This window comes from Mobula birostris, chromosome 13 (genome assembly GCF_030028105.1).
Source record: "Mobula birostris isolate sMobBir1 chromosome 13, sMobBir1.hap1, whole genome shotgun sequence".
Taxonomy (NCBI): Eukaryota; Metazoa; Chordata; class Chondrichthyes; order Myliobatiformes; family Myliobatidae; genus Mobula; species Mobula birostris.
Genome location: NC_092382.1, coordinates 11038545 through 11056442, shown reverse-complemented (window position 1 = coordinate 11056442; position 17898 = coordinate 11038545). Strand labels below are relative to the sequence as shown.

Sequence of the window (17898 nt, the reverse complement as noted above, 5' to 3'; positions counted from 1 at the left end):
GAACATGGCAGACCAATTGAATAATTACTTTGGTTCTGTCTTCACTAAGGAGGACATAAATAATCTTCCAGAAATAGTAGGGGACAGAGAGTCCAGTGAGATGGAGGAACTGAGCGAAATACATGTTAGTAGGGAAGTGGTGTTAGGTAAATTGAAGGGATTGAAGGCAGATGAATCCCCAGGGCCAGATGGTCTGCATCCCAGAGTGCTTAAGGAAGTAACCCAAGAAATAGTGGATGCATTAGCGATAACTTTTCAAAACTCATTAGATTCTGGACAAGTTCCTGAGGATTGGAGGGTGGCTGATGTAACCCCGCTTTTTAAAAAAAGGAGGGAGAGATAAACCGGGGAGTTATAGACCGGTTAGCCTAACGTCGGTGGTGGGGAAACTGCTGGAGTCGGTTATCAAAGATGTGATAACAGCACATTTGGAAAGCAGTGAAATCATCAGACAAAGTCAGCATGGATTTGTGAAAGGAAAATCATGTCTGACGAATCTCATAGAATTTTTTGAGGATGTAACTAGTAAAGTGGATAGGGAGAACAAGTGGATGTGGTATATTTGGATTTTCAAAAGGCTTTTGCCAAGGTCCCACACAGGAGATTAGTGTGCAAACTTAAAGCACACGGTATTGGGGGTAAGGTATTGATGTGGATGGAGAATTGGTTAGCAGACAGGAAGCAAAGAGTGGGAATAAACAGGACCTTTTCAGAATGGCAGGCAGTGACTAGTGGGGTACCGCAAGGCTCAGTGCTGGGACCCCAGTTGTTTACAATATATATTAATGACTTGGATGAGGGAATTAAATGCAGCATCTCCAAGTTTGCGGATGACACGAAGCTGGGCGGCAGTGTTAGCTGTGAGGAGGATGCTAAGAGGGTGCAGGGTGACTTGGATGGGTTGGGTGAGTGGGCAAATTCATGGCAGATGCAATTTAATGTGGATACATGTGAGGTTATTCACTTTGGTGGCAAAAAATAGGAAAACAGATTATTATCTGAATGGTGGCCGATTAGGAAAAAGGGAGGTGCAACGAGACCTGGGTGTCATTATACACCAGTCATTGAAAGTGGGCATGCAGGTACAGCAGGCGGTGAAAAAGGCGAATGGTATGCTGGCGTTTACAGCGAGAGGATTTGAATACAGGAGCAGGGAGGTACTACTGCAGTTGTACAAGGCCTTGGTGAGACCACACCTGGAGTATTGTGTGCAGTTTTGGTCCCCTAATCTGAGGAAAGACAGGCTTGCCATACAGGGAGTACAAAGAAGGTTCACCATATTGATTCCTGGGATGGCAGGACTTTCATATGAAGAAAGACTGAATGAACTAGGCTTGTACTTGTTGGAATTTAGAAGCTTGAGGGGGGATCTGATTGAAACGTATAAAATCCTAAAGGGATTGGACAAGCTAGATGCAGGAAGATTGTTCCCGATGTTGGGGAAGTCCAGAACGAGGGGTCACAGTTTGAGGATAAAGGGGAAGCCTTTTAGGACTGAGACTAGGAAAAACTTCTTCACACAGAGAGTGGTGAATCTGTGGAATTCTCTGCCACAGGAAACAGTTGAGGCCAGTTCATTGGCTATATTTAAGAGGGAGTTAGATATGGCCCTTGTGGCTACGGGGATCAGGGGGTATGGAGGGAAGGCTGGTGCAGGGTTCTGAGTTGGATGATCAGCCATTATCATAATAAATGGCAGTGCAGGCTGGAAGAGCCGAATGGCCTACTCCTGCACCTATTTTCTATGTTTCTATGTTTTCTAAGTAGAGAGAGTAGGAGTGAGAGATGGGGAATGAAGGGAGAGGGCAAGAGAGAGGTGGGGTAACAGAGTGAGACGTGGGGAGGGAACGAAGGGGAGAGGTGCAAAGACGGGGAGTGCGGTGGGGAGAAGGAAAGCAGGGTGAGAGGTCTAGAAAGAGGGGAGAGAGGGACAGAGAGGGGAGAGGGTCGGAGAGGGAAAGAAAGGACAGAGAAATGGAGCAATAAACCAGTCCGTGCCATTCCGAACTGAGACATTGTTTAAATTAAGGGACGTTACCATGTGTATGGAACCTGCAGCCTTTGCAGTCACAGTTCCCACTAAACATTTAAGTGCTGTTGATGTAAGGGTGAGTGCAAGGGGGAGACTGTGAGGGTAAGGGGAAGGGTAGGATGAGTGTGTGGAAGGTGAACAGAGGGAAGATAAATTTGTGCGGGGGCTGTAGAGAGTGAGTGGAGAGAGAGGGGGAGTGAGAGATGGGCAGTGAGGGTAGAGGGCGAGAGAGAGGGGAGGGAACAGGAGGGACGGAGAGGGGGGAGTGAGAGAGTGAGACGTAGGGGGGAAAGAAGTGGGAGACAGAGAATGGGGGAGAGAGGTTGGGAGAAGGGAAGCAGGGTCAGAGAGGTCTAGAAGGAGGAAAAAGGGGGATAGAGATTGGAGAGAGGGACAGAGAGGAAAAGAAGGGCCAGAGAGAGGGAGGAACAAAGAGGGGGGGAAGTGTGGGGAGAGTGACTGAGAGATAGAGAGTGAGAGGGATGGATAGATGGTGAGAAGGTAATGGGAGGCGTAGAGAGAGGGGAGTGGAATAGGAGAGAGGATGAAGGAAAGAAGCAGACAGAGAGAGGAGTTAGAGTGCGGAAGGAGTAAATAGTGGGGAGAGTGAGGGAGTGACATAGTAGGAGATAGGGTTAGGAAGTGTAGGAGAGGAAGGTGGAATAAGTGGTGTCCAAGGGAGGGTGAGTGAGTGCAAAATCGAAGGAGGAATGGGTAAGCGAGAGGGGCAGCAAGTAAGGAGGGGTGTGACTAGGCTGGCAAGGAGGGAGGGGTGAGTGATATCAGTAGTGAGTAGGGAGGGGCGGTGGGCTGTGCATTGTGGAGGATGTGTGACCGAGTTGGGCGACGAGGAAAGACGGGCGAGTGAGAATGACATCAATGACTGAGCAGTCAGGGAGACTGGATTGAGGTAGAAGGAGTTAAAGTGTGGCGTGCGGAGGGGTATGAGGGTGAGCACCAGGGGATAATGAGAAAGGACGGCGAGGTTGTTGGGTGGTGAGTAGAGTGGGGCGAGTGTGGAGGGTGAGGCAGAGGCATGGAGAAGAGAGCAGGGTGAAGAGCGGTGGTGAGGAGGCAGAGACGAGTGAGGGAGGCCAGAATTATTGGATTAAATATTTATTCATCCACAACTGCAAGGATGTTCGTCATGGCTGATCACAAGTCACTGAACAAATCCACCCTGAGATTGTGGTTCCCGGTCTTGGTATTCCACAGTGGCGTTTTTTACCACGCGCATTTCCCGGTCTCCAATCCCACATGGGGATTTTTCCACAAACAATTCTCAGTCTTTGGATATTATCACGCATCATTCTTGGTCTCCATATCCCACAGTGGCTGCTTTACGGCGAATGATTCCTACTCTCCCTTTCCCACACCGGGATTTCTACTGTGCACAGTTCCCAGTCTCCCTGTCGAACTGTTAATCTGTCGAGTTCCATTGACCTGCCCTCCATTCCCTCCCATCCTTGTACCTATCTAAGTTTCTCAAATAGATTTTGTTAAGACCTCAGACAGAGTCAGGAATCGAAGGTTAACCATGTTGTGACTCATGTTCTGAGCTGTGTATATTTCAATGCAGCAAGTATTGAAGGAAAGACGGATGAGCTTAGGTCATGGATAAACACGTGGAATTATGATATTGTCACCATTACTGACAATAGCTTGCCGAGCACTGGCAGCTTGATTTTCTGGGGTTATGTTGTTTTAGACATGACAGAGCATGAGGGATTAAAGGGGCAGGGTGGCTTCACTACTCAGGGAAAATGTCACGGCAGTGTGCAGTAAGGACAGATCGGAGAACTCATCCAGTGAGGTTTTATGGATAGATTGGAGAAAGTAAAATTGTTTAAACATGTTAATGGGTCTGTCTTATAGACCACCCAAGAGTCTGTGGGATTTAGAGGAACAAATTAGTAGACATTGCAGAAAATTGCAAGAAACATAATTTGTTATAATTTGAATTTAACCTTCCAAATATAGACGGGAACTCTCATGCTGTATATTGAGTAGATGTACTCATGTATTTGACAAATGTCTTCAGGAAAATTACGTTAGTCAGTACATTGAAGTCCAAAAGACACAAGTGTGATACTTGATCTCCCATTAGGGACTGAGACAGGACACATGTAACAGAAGTCTGTGTAGGGAAATTCTTTGTATCGGTGATCATAATGTCATCAGATTCAAAGGAATTGTGGACAATGATAGCTCTGCTCCAGGGGTTGAGATTCTAAATTGGAGAAAGAACAATTCTGATGTTATCAGAAAGATTCTGACTAGTGTGAATTGGCTATATTCTGACAAATGGGTACTTGGTAAGTGGGAGACCTTGAAAGATAAAATTTGTAGACTTCAATGTGCATGTCCAAATAAAAGGTAAATATAAAAGTTTTTGAAGAGAAATTGAGGCCTTGGTATAGAAAAAAAAAATAGGCGCATAACAGGTGTAGGCAGGTAAGAAAAAATTGAGGCACTTATGGAGTCGAGGAAATGCAGGATAATACTGAGGAAAGAATGGCTATCGGGTGGCATCAGGTTGTCCTAGCAGACAAGGTGAGGGATTATACCGATCTTTTAAAAGCAAAAGGATTGCAGGGGACGCAATTGATCATTTGGATTATCAGAATGGTAATGTATGCATGGAGCCAAAAAAGACAGAGCAGTTCTTAAGTGGATTTTTGCTTCTGTGTTCACTCGGGAAAGGAATCTATAGAAGTGAGGCAAAGGAGAACTGAGACCATGGATATTATCCGGATTATGGATGAGTAAGTGTTTGGCATATTGGGCAAATTCGAGTGGATATATCCCCAGTGACTGAGAAGTTCAGCCGTCGGATCCCGATGGAGGCGAATGCAGAAATTGCAGGGACATAGCCGATATGTTTATGTTATGCTCAAAGACAGGAGAGGTACCAGAGGATTGGAGGATAACTAATTTTGATCCGCTGTTTAAAAAAGGCTCCAAAATTAAACCAGGAAATGATAGGCTGGTGCGCCTGATATCAGCCGTGTGAAGGCATTGGAAGGATGGGATATAGGAATATTTAAATAAACAGGACTGATTAGGGATACTGTATCCAACATGACTTTTTCGGTTCTAGACAATCTTACTGAGTTTTTTGAAGAAGGCACGAGGAACGTTACCAGGAAAGTTGATGAAGGAAAGGCACTGGATATTTTCTAAATGGGCATTTGACAAGGTCCTGCATAGGGTGTTGACCAATAAATTTCATTCTCTTGGTGTTCAGGGTGAGGTAGTAAATGGGAGTAGACGTTGGCATGGAGGAGGAAGGCAAATAGTGGTAGCAGATGGTTGCCGCTCTGACTGGAGACCTGTGACTGGTGGAATTCCGCAGGGATCGGTGCTGATATCCGTTGTTTGTCATCTATATCAATGACCTCGATGATAATTAGATTAACCGGATCAGCAAATTTGCAGATGACACCAAGGTTTGGGTGCGAGAAAGACTATCAGAGCTTGCAGAGGAATCTGCATCAGGTGGGAAATGGGCTGATAATGGCAGATGGGATTGAATGCAGGCCTGCGAGCTGTTGCACTTCGGTTGAGATCAACCAGGATGGGTCTCACACAGTGACAGTAGGGACCTGAGGATTGGGATAGAACAAAAACGTCCAGGAACACAGGTCCACAATTCATTGAAAGTGGCTGCACACCTAGATAAGGTAGTAAAGAAATCTTTGGCACATTGGTCATAAATTAAAGTATTCAGTACAGGAGATTGCATGATTTAAGAGGGTTATGAGGCCTAATTTGAAGCATTGTGCGGGGAGGGTGGGAAGGAGAAGGTTAGTAGGTTCCAGGTGAAAAACCAGTAAGGGGAAAGATAAAGGGGTGGCAGAGGGGAGGCAGGGAGGTGACAGGCAGGAATAGGGGAGAAGACAATGGGTAGTAGAAGGAGGGGGAACCAAGAGGGAGGTGATAGGCAGCTGGGGGAGGGGGCAGAGTGAAACTGGGATAGAGGAAGGGAGGGGGAGGGAATTACTGGAAGTTGGAGAATTCTATGTTCATACCAAGGGGCTAGAGACTACCTAGACGGTATATGATGTGTTGCTCCTCCAACCTGAGTTTAGTAGAGGAGGCCATGTGTGGACATATCTGAATGGGGTGGGAAGCAGAGGTGAAGTGGGTGGCTACTGGGAGATCCTGTCTGTTGTGGTGGATGGAGCGGAGGTGCTCGGCAAAGCTGCGTCGGGTTTCACTGATGTAGAGGAGGCCGCACCGGGAGCACCTCAGTCGACCTTCGAGATCCTAGGTAATGTCCTTTACATCGAGTCACTGGTTATATGGCTTTTTCCTGTAGCAGGAAGGGTTAAATACAATATTAAACTTTCTTCACGCTTGAATGACAGTGTTTTGTCGAACCGGTTTGGATTTGATTTCAGCAGAACGGCCGCTCCCTGTTCTGAGGAAAGTACACGGACAGGCAGCTGCCTGCACGCAGACCCTGAGCACCGAGTCTCACAGAACAACAAGCCTCACCTTCCAAATCAGTCAATCATCTGCCCTCTTCCCCTTTCCATTCCAGTTCTGATGAAGGGACTCGGTCCGCAACGTCGACTGTTTACACCCATCCATAGAGCTGCCTGACCTGCTGAGTTCCTCCAGTGTTGTGTGTGTTACCATGGTTACGAGAGATCCGTGTGGGGCGGTGGGCGGGGCTATTTGTAAGAAAAGATACACAGTATCCACACTGTCGGCGTATTCTTCGGGAATTAAGGTGAGAATAATTCAGCTTCTGATATTTATTTCCGATCTTTATTTCCAAACAACCAGTTGTCTGTGCATTGGATCAACGATCAAGGAGACTTTTGTTCTCTTTAAGCCACTTCTGGCTGTGGTGCCTTTTGTGTTCCAATTGTTTCCTGCTTGCATGATTTACATTTTCCACAGGTTAAGTAAAGATTAACATCAGCTCCAGAACAATCGCCTCCTGTTTCAAAGCAAGGGTGCGAGAGCTGTACAGCAAACACCTGTTCCGTTTTCAGAGTTTCTTATTTCAGACGAATACATTTATTGTTCCTGTGTCGATTGTGATCAATCTGAACTCTTCTCGTCAATTGCCAGTGGAAGCAAAGTCTTTGATTCTGTCGAAGGCCGAGATTCTTGATAAACGTCGGGTTTGATGTATTACCGGAATAGACATGGGGAAATACGCAATGAAATTTTAGATCTGATCAGACATGATTTCATGATCTGCAGCAGCAGTTTCGAGGGGCGGTGTGGTCCAGTTATGCGTGTTGCTATGTTGAATAGAAAAGCTCTGACAATTTAATTAGTGTAATTTAGTATAATGACTGCATGCGAAGTGAAGCACCTTCAATTACTCCAAAAGACTGAGGTTTGGTAAAATACTGAAAGGCTTTTATTCGCTGTACAATACGACCTCCACAGTGAGTGTCTGCCCCCGGACTGAGGGGGAGGGGCAAGGTGAACACCTTTATACAGGACTCTGTGGGAGGAGCCACAGGGACAGTCAGCAGAGGAGTGTGTCCAGACAGGTAACCGAGTTACAACATATATACATGGTTTACCACACGAAGGGAGATAGGATTTTATTTATGCAGTTGAACTGAAAGCAAGCATTAATTATTTACGTCCAGCTTTGTGCGTTATTTATGCACCCCAGCTCTGTTAAGGGATCGAATTTATGACTAACTCGCTGAGCTGGACGTGCGGTGGGTATCAGACACGCTCCCCGTTCCCTGTTAATCCCGGTGCAGACTCCCTGGGGCTCTCGTGCTCCAGTTTCTGGCCCCGCCCCGCCCGCTGCCCGACAGGCGCGCTCTCGCGGAGCTCGTTACCCTCGCGGTTCCGGACTCACGATGAGACCATTTGGGAAACTTTATGCGCCCGTCATCTGTCAGACAACTGACGTGCGAGTTACTTAGCTCCATTGGTGCCCAAAAATGTCAATTAATACGGCATCTCAGGCTGATCTAGCCGCGCAGGTTAAGCACACTAGTCCACTTCCATTGCTGCTCACTCGGGAAGTCAGACTGTGATTACCCGGCACCGCACCGAACGCCATCCGGTTACAGCATCAGATGCAAGTGGTGTCTCCTGTAGCAGGGTATAGGTTTTATCGGTTTCCCTGCAGGAAAAACGGTTAAAGTGACTTTGCTCATTCTCTAATGATAGTGAATTGTCAGATAAATTGGATTTAATTTCAGAAGAAAGGCCACTCCCGTGTGAGGAATGTGCGCGGACAGGCAGCTGCTGACACACGGACACCCACTGAGTCTCACAGGATAACAGTCCGCACCTTTCTAATCAATCAGTCATCTGGCTCCTTCGCCCTTCCTTTCCAGAAATGTTGAAGTTTCAAATCTCTTACTAGCTCTTCTTTCAGTTAGTCCTGACGAAGGGTCTCGGCCCGAAACGTCGACTGTACCTCTTCCTAGAGATGCTGCCTGGCCTGCTGCGTTCACCAGCAACTTTGATGTGTGTTGCTTGAATATCCAGCATCTGCAGATTTCCTCGTGTTTGCGTTTTACGTCGACTGTTTATTTCCCTCCACGGATGCTGCCAGGACTGCTGAGTTCTTCTTGCAATTTATGCATTGCCATCACTACGAAAAATCAGCGAGAGCCCGCGTGTGGGCGGAGTTAGTTGAAAGGAACGATTTGCTGGATGTTCATACAGCCATGAATATTGAAATCATTTCCACACTGTCAGAATATTTCTGGAGAATTAAGAAGAGAGCCCCGCGGAGCCCCCAGTGGCTGGAAGCCGGAGGGGCAAGGCGTGGGCATTCTGTGACACTCCCGACCTCTACATCAACTCCATCCATCCGACTCTGACAAACTTTAACAATCAACAAATATAAATCCACTCAGTGATCAGCTGTCTGAGTGATCCCCTGACTCTGCGAGGAAGGGGTATCTATGATCCACATTGTCAGGGTGTTGAGTTTACCAGGATACAGAGACTGCAGGGACGAGAGGTCTTCTGTTGTCTAATACACCATGTGTAGACCCGGCTGGAAATTCTAGGTTACATTAATAAAACAGTTGTTCTTCTTCCAAAATACTGAATAGTGAGACACCTGCACTGATTAAACTAGTGAAACCAGATCAGCCTAGAAAATTCTCCACAAAAAACTTAGGTTTTTGTGACCCAACTCGAGACAAACAGCACACTACCTACTCAACCAGTAACATGGCACAACCAGGCGAATCCCATGATTAATTTTGTTGTCCCTCTGAAATCAAAATAAATGTCCATTTAGTGTCCCCCTACACCAGGACCTGATGTCACGTGTGCGGTACCTTACGTCGTACACACGCTGCCCAGCTCACGCTGAGACAGGTTAACAACTGAAGTACTAATCGCGTCACCCTACACCCACTGGCACTCTCAACAGAGTACTTACAAGCTGTGTTATTCCTATTGATGGGAAGAGATGTGAATCACTGATGACACCCAATAGCGGAGGCGGACCAGCCGAGGGGGTGTTAACCCCTCCCCGATCTGCTGGTCAAAGCAGAAAAAACCTCAAAGTAAATGTCCCGCTTTTTGATTCACAGGTGTCCCCCGCTTTTTGAACGTTCGCTTTATGAAACCTCACTATTATGGAAGATCTACATTAGTTACCTGATTTCGCTAACAGAAGGTGTTTTCACTGTTACAAAGAAAGGCAGCGTGCAATAAAAAGGCAGTGCATGCCCCGAGCAGCTGCTCTCCCCCCGGATTCGGAACTGCATTCTCGCCAGCATTGCTTAAACATGTGCCTGTGAGCAGCAGTTTGCAAGATGAGTTCTAAGGTATCGCAAAAGCCTAAAAGAGCTCATAAGGGTGTTACACTTAGCGTAAAACTAGACATAATTAAGTGTTTCAATCGTGGTGAATGAAGTGAGGACAAAGTGAGTTTGGCTTGTGGAAGCTGATGAAGATGATGTTGAAGAGGTTTTCGCATCCCATGACCAAGAACTGATAGATGAAGAGCTGATGCAATTGGAAGAGGAAAGGATAACAATCGAAACCAAATTCAGTAGCGAAAGTGAAGTCGTCCAGGAACTGAATGTGAAGCAACTGCGTGAGATTTTCGCTGCAATGATAAAGTACAACTTTAATTTTGAAAGGGTACGTCGGTTTAGGGCATACAGTATTTGCAAGATGGTTTGAGTGCTTACAAAGAACTGTATGATAGAAAAATGCGCGAGGCTCAGCAGTCAAGCAAGCCTTCCACAGCAGATGATGAACCTCGACCTTCGACATCGAGGCGGGCAGTCATCGGAGAAGATGAGCTGCCTGCCCTAATGGAAACAGACGACGATGAGATGACACCCCAGTGTCCCACCACCCCAACCCCCAGGCCGTGGACAGATACCGATTCACGGAGAATGCAGCGGTAGCCGGGAGGCACACAGCACATCTGTAAGAAAAAAGCTGAAATAAACAAGCAAATTAATTAGGTGCGGCCCGGCACGTAATTAATTAGCTTGTTTTTTTCGCCTTTTTTCTTAAAGATGTGCTGTGTGCCTCCCGGCCACCGCTGGACCGCTGCATTCTTCACGGATCGGTATCGGTTGGCAGCCCGGAGGGTGGGGGCAACTGCACCACCCAAACTCTGACGACTCAGTCTAACACACCATCATCAGTGTGCTCTGCGCTGTCTTCCTGATTCCCGTAAGTGATACTACACTGTACATACATTATTTCTACTTTATATAGGCTGTATATTTTTACGTGTTATTTGGTATGATTTGGCAGCTTCCTAGTTTAAAGGTTACTGGAGAGAGTGTTTTTGCCAATAGCGCTTGCATCAGATTTTCACTACGGAGAACAGTGCCGGCAATGATTGTGGAAAAGTATTTCTACTTTATATAGGCTGTGTATTTATTGTATCATTCCTGCTCTTACTATATGTTACTGTTATTTTAGGTTTTATGTGTTATTTGGCATGATTTGGTAGGTTATTTTTGGGTCTACGAACGCTCACAAATTTTTCCCATATAAATAAATGGTAATTGCTTCTTCGCTTTACGACATTCCGGCTTACGAACCGTTTCATAGGAACGCTCTACCTTCGGATGGTGGGGGAAACCTGTATTTCCAATTCCCTCCGAGGGAAGTTGGGGCGTTTGTGAAGCATCTCCTGCGGCCGGAGTCTGATGTATCGCTGAGAGGTAGGAGGAGACCGCTCGGCCCGTCGGTTTGATGCCGGTTCCCCGGGGAGGGAGAGGGGGATTTTATTGAAAGGATGAAGATGGTGAGAGAGGGGGCGGACAGGATTTTGTCCCGGTGGGGACAGGAGGGACTCATCTGTGGAAATGTCTGAGCCCACGGTGGTGGCGAGCAGAGGGATTCACCACATTGGGGGGCAAACACCGGCAGATTGTTGATTTGCAAGTGGGGCCAATTGCCTGGGGAAAGTGGAAAACGGATTGGTGTTGGGGAGCAAGGATGGACCAGCCCAAGGTCTTACTGAATAACAGGGCTGACAAGAAGGGCCAAGTGGCCTGCTGCTGTTCCTGTTGTCTATGTGTTTAAAAGGAATGAATAACAAAACCCTTTGTGGGCCTTCAGGATTTCCCAGTGGGTATTGTAGGGACCGGTGCTTGGAGCCCAGTTGTTCCTAAACTGTCGACAATTTGGCTGAGAGAGGAAATTCAACATTTCCAAGTCTGTTATCAGCACAAAGTGTATATTTATATGTTGTTAATGACGTAAAACCGATATTTTTATTGTTACTGACACAGAATTGTGTAATTTATGTTCTGTGTGTTATCTGAATGTACTTGCCTGTGATGCTGCTACAAGTCAGTGTTTCTCTGTCCCTGTACCTTCCCGTACTTGTGCACTTGGCAATAAATTCAACAGGACCTGAGACAACTCAGTGAGATTTCAGTAGTAATGATCATCTTGGCACCTCGGTAGGTCGAATGTAAATGCAAGACCCTTAGCAGTGTTGATGATCGGAGGGATCTTAGAGTCCAAGTTCATCGCTTTCTGAAAGCGACTGCACAGATTGATTGGGTGGTTAAGAAGGCAAACGGCGTGCTTAACTTTATTATTCAAGGGATTGAGTTCAAAAGTCGGGAAGTTGTGTTGCAGCTTTATTAAACTAGTTAGACCACATCTGGCATATTTCATACAGTTCTGGTCGCTCCATTCGAGGAAGGATGACGGGGCTTTGGAGAGGGTGCAGAAGAGGTTTACCTGGGTTAGAGGGCATGAGCTGTGATGAGAGGTTGGACAAACTTGAGTTGTTTTCTCCAGAGCGGCGCAGGCTGGTGTGAGATTATAAAGATTATGAGGGTCATAGATAGAGTCGACAGAGAATTTTTTTTACAATGGTAGAAATGTTTAACACCAGAGGCCATGCGTTTAAGGTGAGAGGGGAAATTTTAAAAGAGATGTGTTGGTCAGGTGTTTCTAACACAGAGTGCTGGGTCGCTGGAATGTGCTGCGTGGGGTGGTGGTAGAGGCAGACACATTGGGGACTTTCTACAGACATTTTGATAGGCACATGAACGTGAGGAAAATCGAAGAATATGGACATTTTGTAAGCAGAAGGGGATTTGATTCTTTAACATTTTGATAGCAAATTTAATTGGTTGAGCACAACATTGAGGGCCAAAGGCCTGTTCCTGTGCTGTACTGGTTGATGTTCTATGTCTCTTGTCGAGAGGTTTCAGCGTGATGGAGGCAAAAGGAGTGAGTGGGAACAACATGTCAGCTGGAGCCCGATGTGGGAATAGTGAGATCACCCACTTCTGCAGGAGAAACAGAAACACCGAGGGTGTAAAAATGGTGAGAGACTGAGGTACAGTGGGTGGGTGGGGAAGGAAGTCAGAAGTACTCATTGGTATAAGGTTGAAAATGACTTTAACAATGATCTGAGCTTTGTTGAGATTGCACCTGGAATATGGAGTAAAATCCTGCTCTCCCCCCCCCCGCCCCCACACGAACACGGGTCACACAGACCAAAGAACAAACTGCCGGAGGAACTCAGTGGGTCGGGCAGCATCTGTGGAGGGAAATGGACCGTCAACATTTCGGGCCGAGACCCTCCCTCTGGACTGAGAGTGGACGGGAAATAGTCAGAGAAAAGAGGTGAGGGGTGGGGATGGGGCAAGAACTGGGGAGTGAGAGGTGGATCCAGGTGAGGGGGAGGCGGGAAGGTGGAAATAGTGGCAGAGGTCAACAGATGTTTGCAGACCTAAGGGATCGAAGAAATGAAGATTGGGACGGAACATGGAGCAGCAGTCATCTTGTTAATGGTTGGAGGGGCTGAATGGCCACCTCCTGCTGTTTCTCACTTGATGTTTCAGTGTTCCTGTCCAGTGAGCCCGGGGGAATGTGAATAGATATTAGTGTTTGTAAAGATAGAAGTGGTTTGAATGCACAGTTCCTTTTTGGGTCTGAATTGTCTGTTGCCCAGTAATGGGAATCGAAACCCTATCTCTGTGACCCAGGAGGTGCAGGGATGGGACAGGGTAGATGCAGAGAGAAAAATTACAAATGTAGCTGGTGTAAATTTGAAATGTGGAAATTGTGGCGGGTGGATCGGGCAGCGTGTGAGGAGCGAGGAGCAGAGTCACTGGTTTAAATGAGAAACCCTGCACCCATCACATGACCCTGTTCCCCGCTCCATTTTTACTACAGATCAGCAGCATCCGCAGGATTGTTTCTGAGGCCCTGACCCCGCTCTATGACGTACAATCACATTGCACATGCTCAGTCCCTGGATGGGCAGTGATTTTTTTGTGTGGATGGATGCAGCGGATCGTTTGTGGGGTTGGGATCAGGAGAGCGACATCGCCCCCCTGGGGCGGGGAGCCGGGAGAGAGATCATTCTCTGCGGGGTGAGACCAATGAGGTCCCATTGGTGAGAATCAAGTTCAGTCCCGAGCGATGTCCGGCAGTGATTCCCATTATTTCCCTGAACAGTTGGCCTTCGCTTCCACCCCCACAATTCCTGGACGGAACCTGCCGGGTGAGTCCGCGTTGTTGAACCTGAATGCCGCTCAGCTCCTGGTGCTGTGGTCCTAGGAGCAGGATGAGGTGGTGAGGCCGGGACTGAACCCATCCATTGAGATGTATCCTGGGAACTTTATCTCCATCACCTGGCCCGGTAGCGGATCCAAACTTCACCTGGATTGATACCTGGGTTCGATAATCGTTTCCATGTATCTGGGTTCTGAAAAGAATTTCTACTCTTCACTTAACTCTCCCTGCAGAAGATCCAACCCGGCAACCCAGGCTGTCTAATAATTTCCACACCATTAAAATGGGGAATCTGTTAGTTATTGTCATGTATAGAGGTTCAGTGAAAATTTTGTCTTGTGTGCCATCCACATACATCAATTCATTAAATGGTACTTTGAGGCGATAGAAGGTAAAACAATAACAGTGTTACAAAGCATTATGGTTCCAGAGAAAGTGTAAGGTCACCTCGAGTTACATGGTGAAGTCAGGTGTCCATCTTATCACACCAGGGACATTCAGTTTGCTTATAACAGTGAATGGAAACCGTTGTTGAGCCTGGTGGTACATGGCTTCAGGTTTTTTAGAGCTTCTCCCTGATGAGGAATGGGTGAGAAGTGAGAATGTCCCAGGTTGTGGGGATCTTTGAGTACACAGCTTGATTAACTGAGTCAGTGGGAAGTGTAGATTGAGTTCATGGAGGGGAGGTTGGTCTCTATGATGTGCTCAGTCATGGGCAGAGCAGTAGCCAGACGAAGGTGTGAAGTATCTGGATGGGATACTTTCCATGGTGCGTTTATAACATTTGGTTAGGGGAGAAGTGTATATGCCAAATTTCATGTTGTTCTATCTTGATCTTTTATACAGTAGTATCTGCTATTAATTCAGTACCTGTGTATTGCTGGAGGACCAACAGTGATGGTCTTGATCCCTACTCCCACCTAGTTCCATCTCCTCATTCCCCTGCCCATCTTGTTCAACCTTTGTCTAGCCTGTACCTCACCACCTCAATGATAAATATCAGCCGTCTTGTTCAACCTCTGTACAGTCTCCATCCCACTACCTCAATGATATACATCAACCATCTTGTTCAATCTCTGACCAGCCTGTATCCCACCACCTCAATGATATATATCAACCATCTTGTTCAACCTCTGTCCAGTTTCCATCCCACCACCTCAATGATATATATCAACCATCTTATTCAACTTCTGTCCAGTCTGTATCCCACAACTTCAATGATACAGTGGCATCCAAAAGTTTGGGCACTCTGGTCAAAATTTCTGTTGCTGTGAATAGTTAAGTGAGTAGGAGATGAACTGATCTCCAAAAGTCATAAAGTTAAAAATGAAACATTCTTTTCACCATTTAAAGCAAGATTAGTGTATTATTTTTGTTTTGTACAATTTTATAGTGGGGGGAAAAAGGAAAGGAGCACCATGCAAATGTCTGGGCACCCCAAGAGATGTTAGCTGTCATAACTTTTACCATGGTCTCAGACCTTAATTAGCTTGTTAGGGCTATGGCTAGTTCACAGACATTTGGCCAGGTGATGCAAATTTCAAAGCTTTATAAGTAACTTGGCACATGAAGCCTTGTCCAAACAATCAGCAGCTATGGGCTCTTCTAAGCAGTAGCTGCCTAGCACTCTGAAAATTCAAACAAAAGATGCCCACAAGGCAGGAGAACGCTATAAAAAGATAGCAAAGCATTTTCAGGTAGCCGTTTCCTCAGTTCATAATGTAATTAAGAAATGGCAGTTAACAGGAATGGTGGAGGTCAAGTTGAGGTCTGGAAGACCAAGAAAACCTTCCAAGAGAACTGCTCGTAGGATTGCTAGAAAGGGAAATCAAAACCCCAGTTTAACTGCAAAAGACTTTCAGGAAGATTTAGCAGACTCTGGAGTGGTGGTGCACTGTTCTACTGTGCAGCAACACCTGCACAAATATAACCTTCATGGAAGAGTCATCACCACAAAATTCAGCATCAGAAGTTTGTGAAGGAATATCTAAACAAGCCTGATGCATTTTGGAAACAAGTCCTGTGGACTGATGAAGTTAAAATAGAACTTTCTGGCCGCAATGAGCAAAGGCATGTTTGGAGAAAAAAGGGTGCAGAATTGCATGAAAAGAACATCTCTCCAACTGTTAAGCATGGGTGTGTATTGGTCATGCTTTGGGCTTGTGCTGCAGCCAGTAGCATGGAGAACATTTCACTGGTAGAGGGAAGAATGAACTCAATTAAATACCAGCAAATTCTGGAAGCAAACATCACACCGTTTGTAATAAAGTTGAAGATGGCTTCTACAACAGGATGATGATCCTAAACACACCTCAAAACCCACAATGGACTACCTCAGGAGGCGCAAGCTGAAGGTTTTGCCATGGCCCTCACAGTCCCCCGACCTAAACATCATCGAAAGTCTATGGATAGACCTCAAAAGAGCAGTGCATGCAAGACGGCCCAAGAATGTCACAGAGCTAGAAACCTTTTGCAAGGAAGAATGGGCAAAAATCCCCCAAACAAGAATTGAACGACTCTTAGCTGGCTACATAAAGTGTTTACAAGCTGTGATATTTGCCAAAGAAGGTTTTACTAAGCACTGACTATGCAGGGTGCCCAAACTTTTGCTTCGGCCTCTTTTCCTTTTTCGTTATTTTGAAACTGTAAAAGAAGGAAATTTTAAAAAGTTTTCTTGCTTAAAATATTAAAGGAATGTGTCATCTTTAACTTCATGCTCTTTGGAAGTCAGGTCATCGTTTACTCGCGTAGCTATTCACAGTATCAGAAATTTTGACCAGGGGTGCCCAAACTTTTGCATGCCACTGTAAATTCTGTATTCTCAAGCTTTCACTTTTGTAGGACTCCCACTTACCAAATTTACGTTTGCATGAAAATAACCAGGTCCTATCAAAATTAGACATTTTCCAATTTAGTTTCTCAACCGGAAGACCAGACCTATCCTTTTCCTTAATTACCTTGAAATAAATGGCACCACAATCACAAGATGCAAAGTTTTGAAACCCAAACTTCTGCACTTGCCCAGGATCATTCTATAATGGCAGGTATAGTCGCTCTATGGACTCTCTATTGAGTCCAGTTCATTGGCTAGATTTAAGAGGGAGTTAGATGTGGCCCTTGTGGCCAAAGGGATCAGGGGGGTATGGAGAGAAGGCGGGTACAGGGTTCTGAATTGGATGATCAACCATGATCATACTGAATGGCGGTGCAAGCTCGAAGGGCCGAATGGCCTACTCCTGCACCTATTTTCTATGTTTCTCACACTCACTAGATGGGATTCTGTGTGCTGATGAAGGAAACTTTCCTAAACCCATATGACAAATTTTTAGCAACGCACACAAAGTGCCGGAGGAACTCAGTAGGCGAGGCTGCATCTATGGAAAAGAGTAGACAGCTGATGATTCGGGCCAAGACCTTTCATCGAAACTGACGAGTTGATTGTTTACTCTTTTCCACAGGTGCTGCCTGGCCTGCTGAGCTCCTCCTACATTTTGACCGTGTTGATTTGTATTTCCAGTATTTTCAGGTTTTCCCTTTGCTTTTGACATGTTTTTCCTCATCCATCCCTGTAATGATATACAGGTCCCAGTGAATTTGTGGTAAGTTAAAATTACCTGCTACCACAAACTTATGATTCTTGTAACAGTCCCTCTAAATCCTGTGGACTGTTTGGTGGTATATAATATATTCCCATATTTTCCTATTCCTCATTTCTACTCATGAAGCCTCACTAAACAAACTCTCCAGTCTGTCCTGACTGAGCACTGCGTGACATTTCCCTAACTAGTAACGCTACCCCCTGTGCCCCCAATCACTTCTGCTCTATCACCTCAAAAACTACGGAAGACCGGAACCTTGAGCTTCCAGTCCTGCCCGTCCTGCAAACAAGGCTC

General features: G+C 46.1%; 1 protein-coding gene across 11 annotated transcripts in view; it reads left to right on the top strand.

Annotated features, from left to right (window-relative positions):
- LOC140208370 (NACHT, LRR and PYD domains-containing protein 3-like) overlaps positions 1-17898 on the top strand; it is a 73032-nt gene that overhangs the window by 8501 nt on the left and 46633 nt on the right. The window contains exon 1 of one of the 11 annotated variants that reach the window (XM_072276994.1): positions 10621-10681. The exons of the other annotated variants lie outside the window; for them this stretch is intronic. The gene's annotated coding sequence lies outside the window, so the exon portion shown is untranslated. Of the gene's footprint in view, positions 1-10620; positions 10682-17898 lie in introns of those variants that run through there. 11 annotated transcript variants of the gene reach the window in all.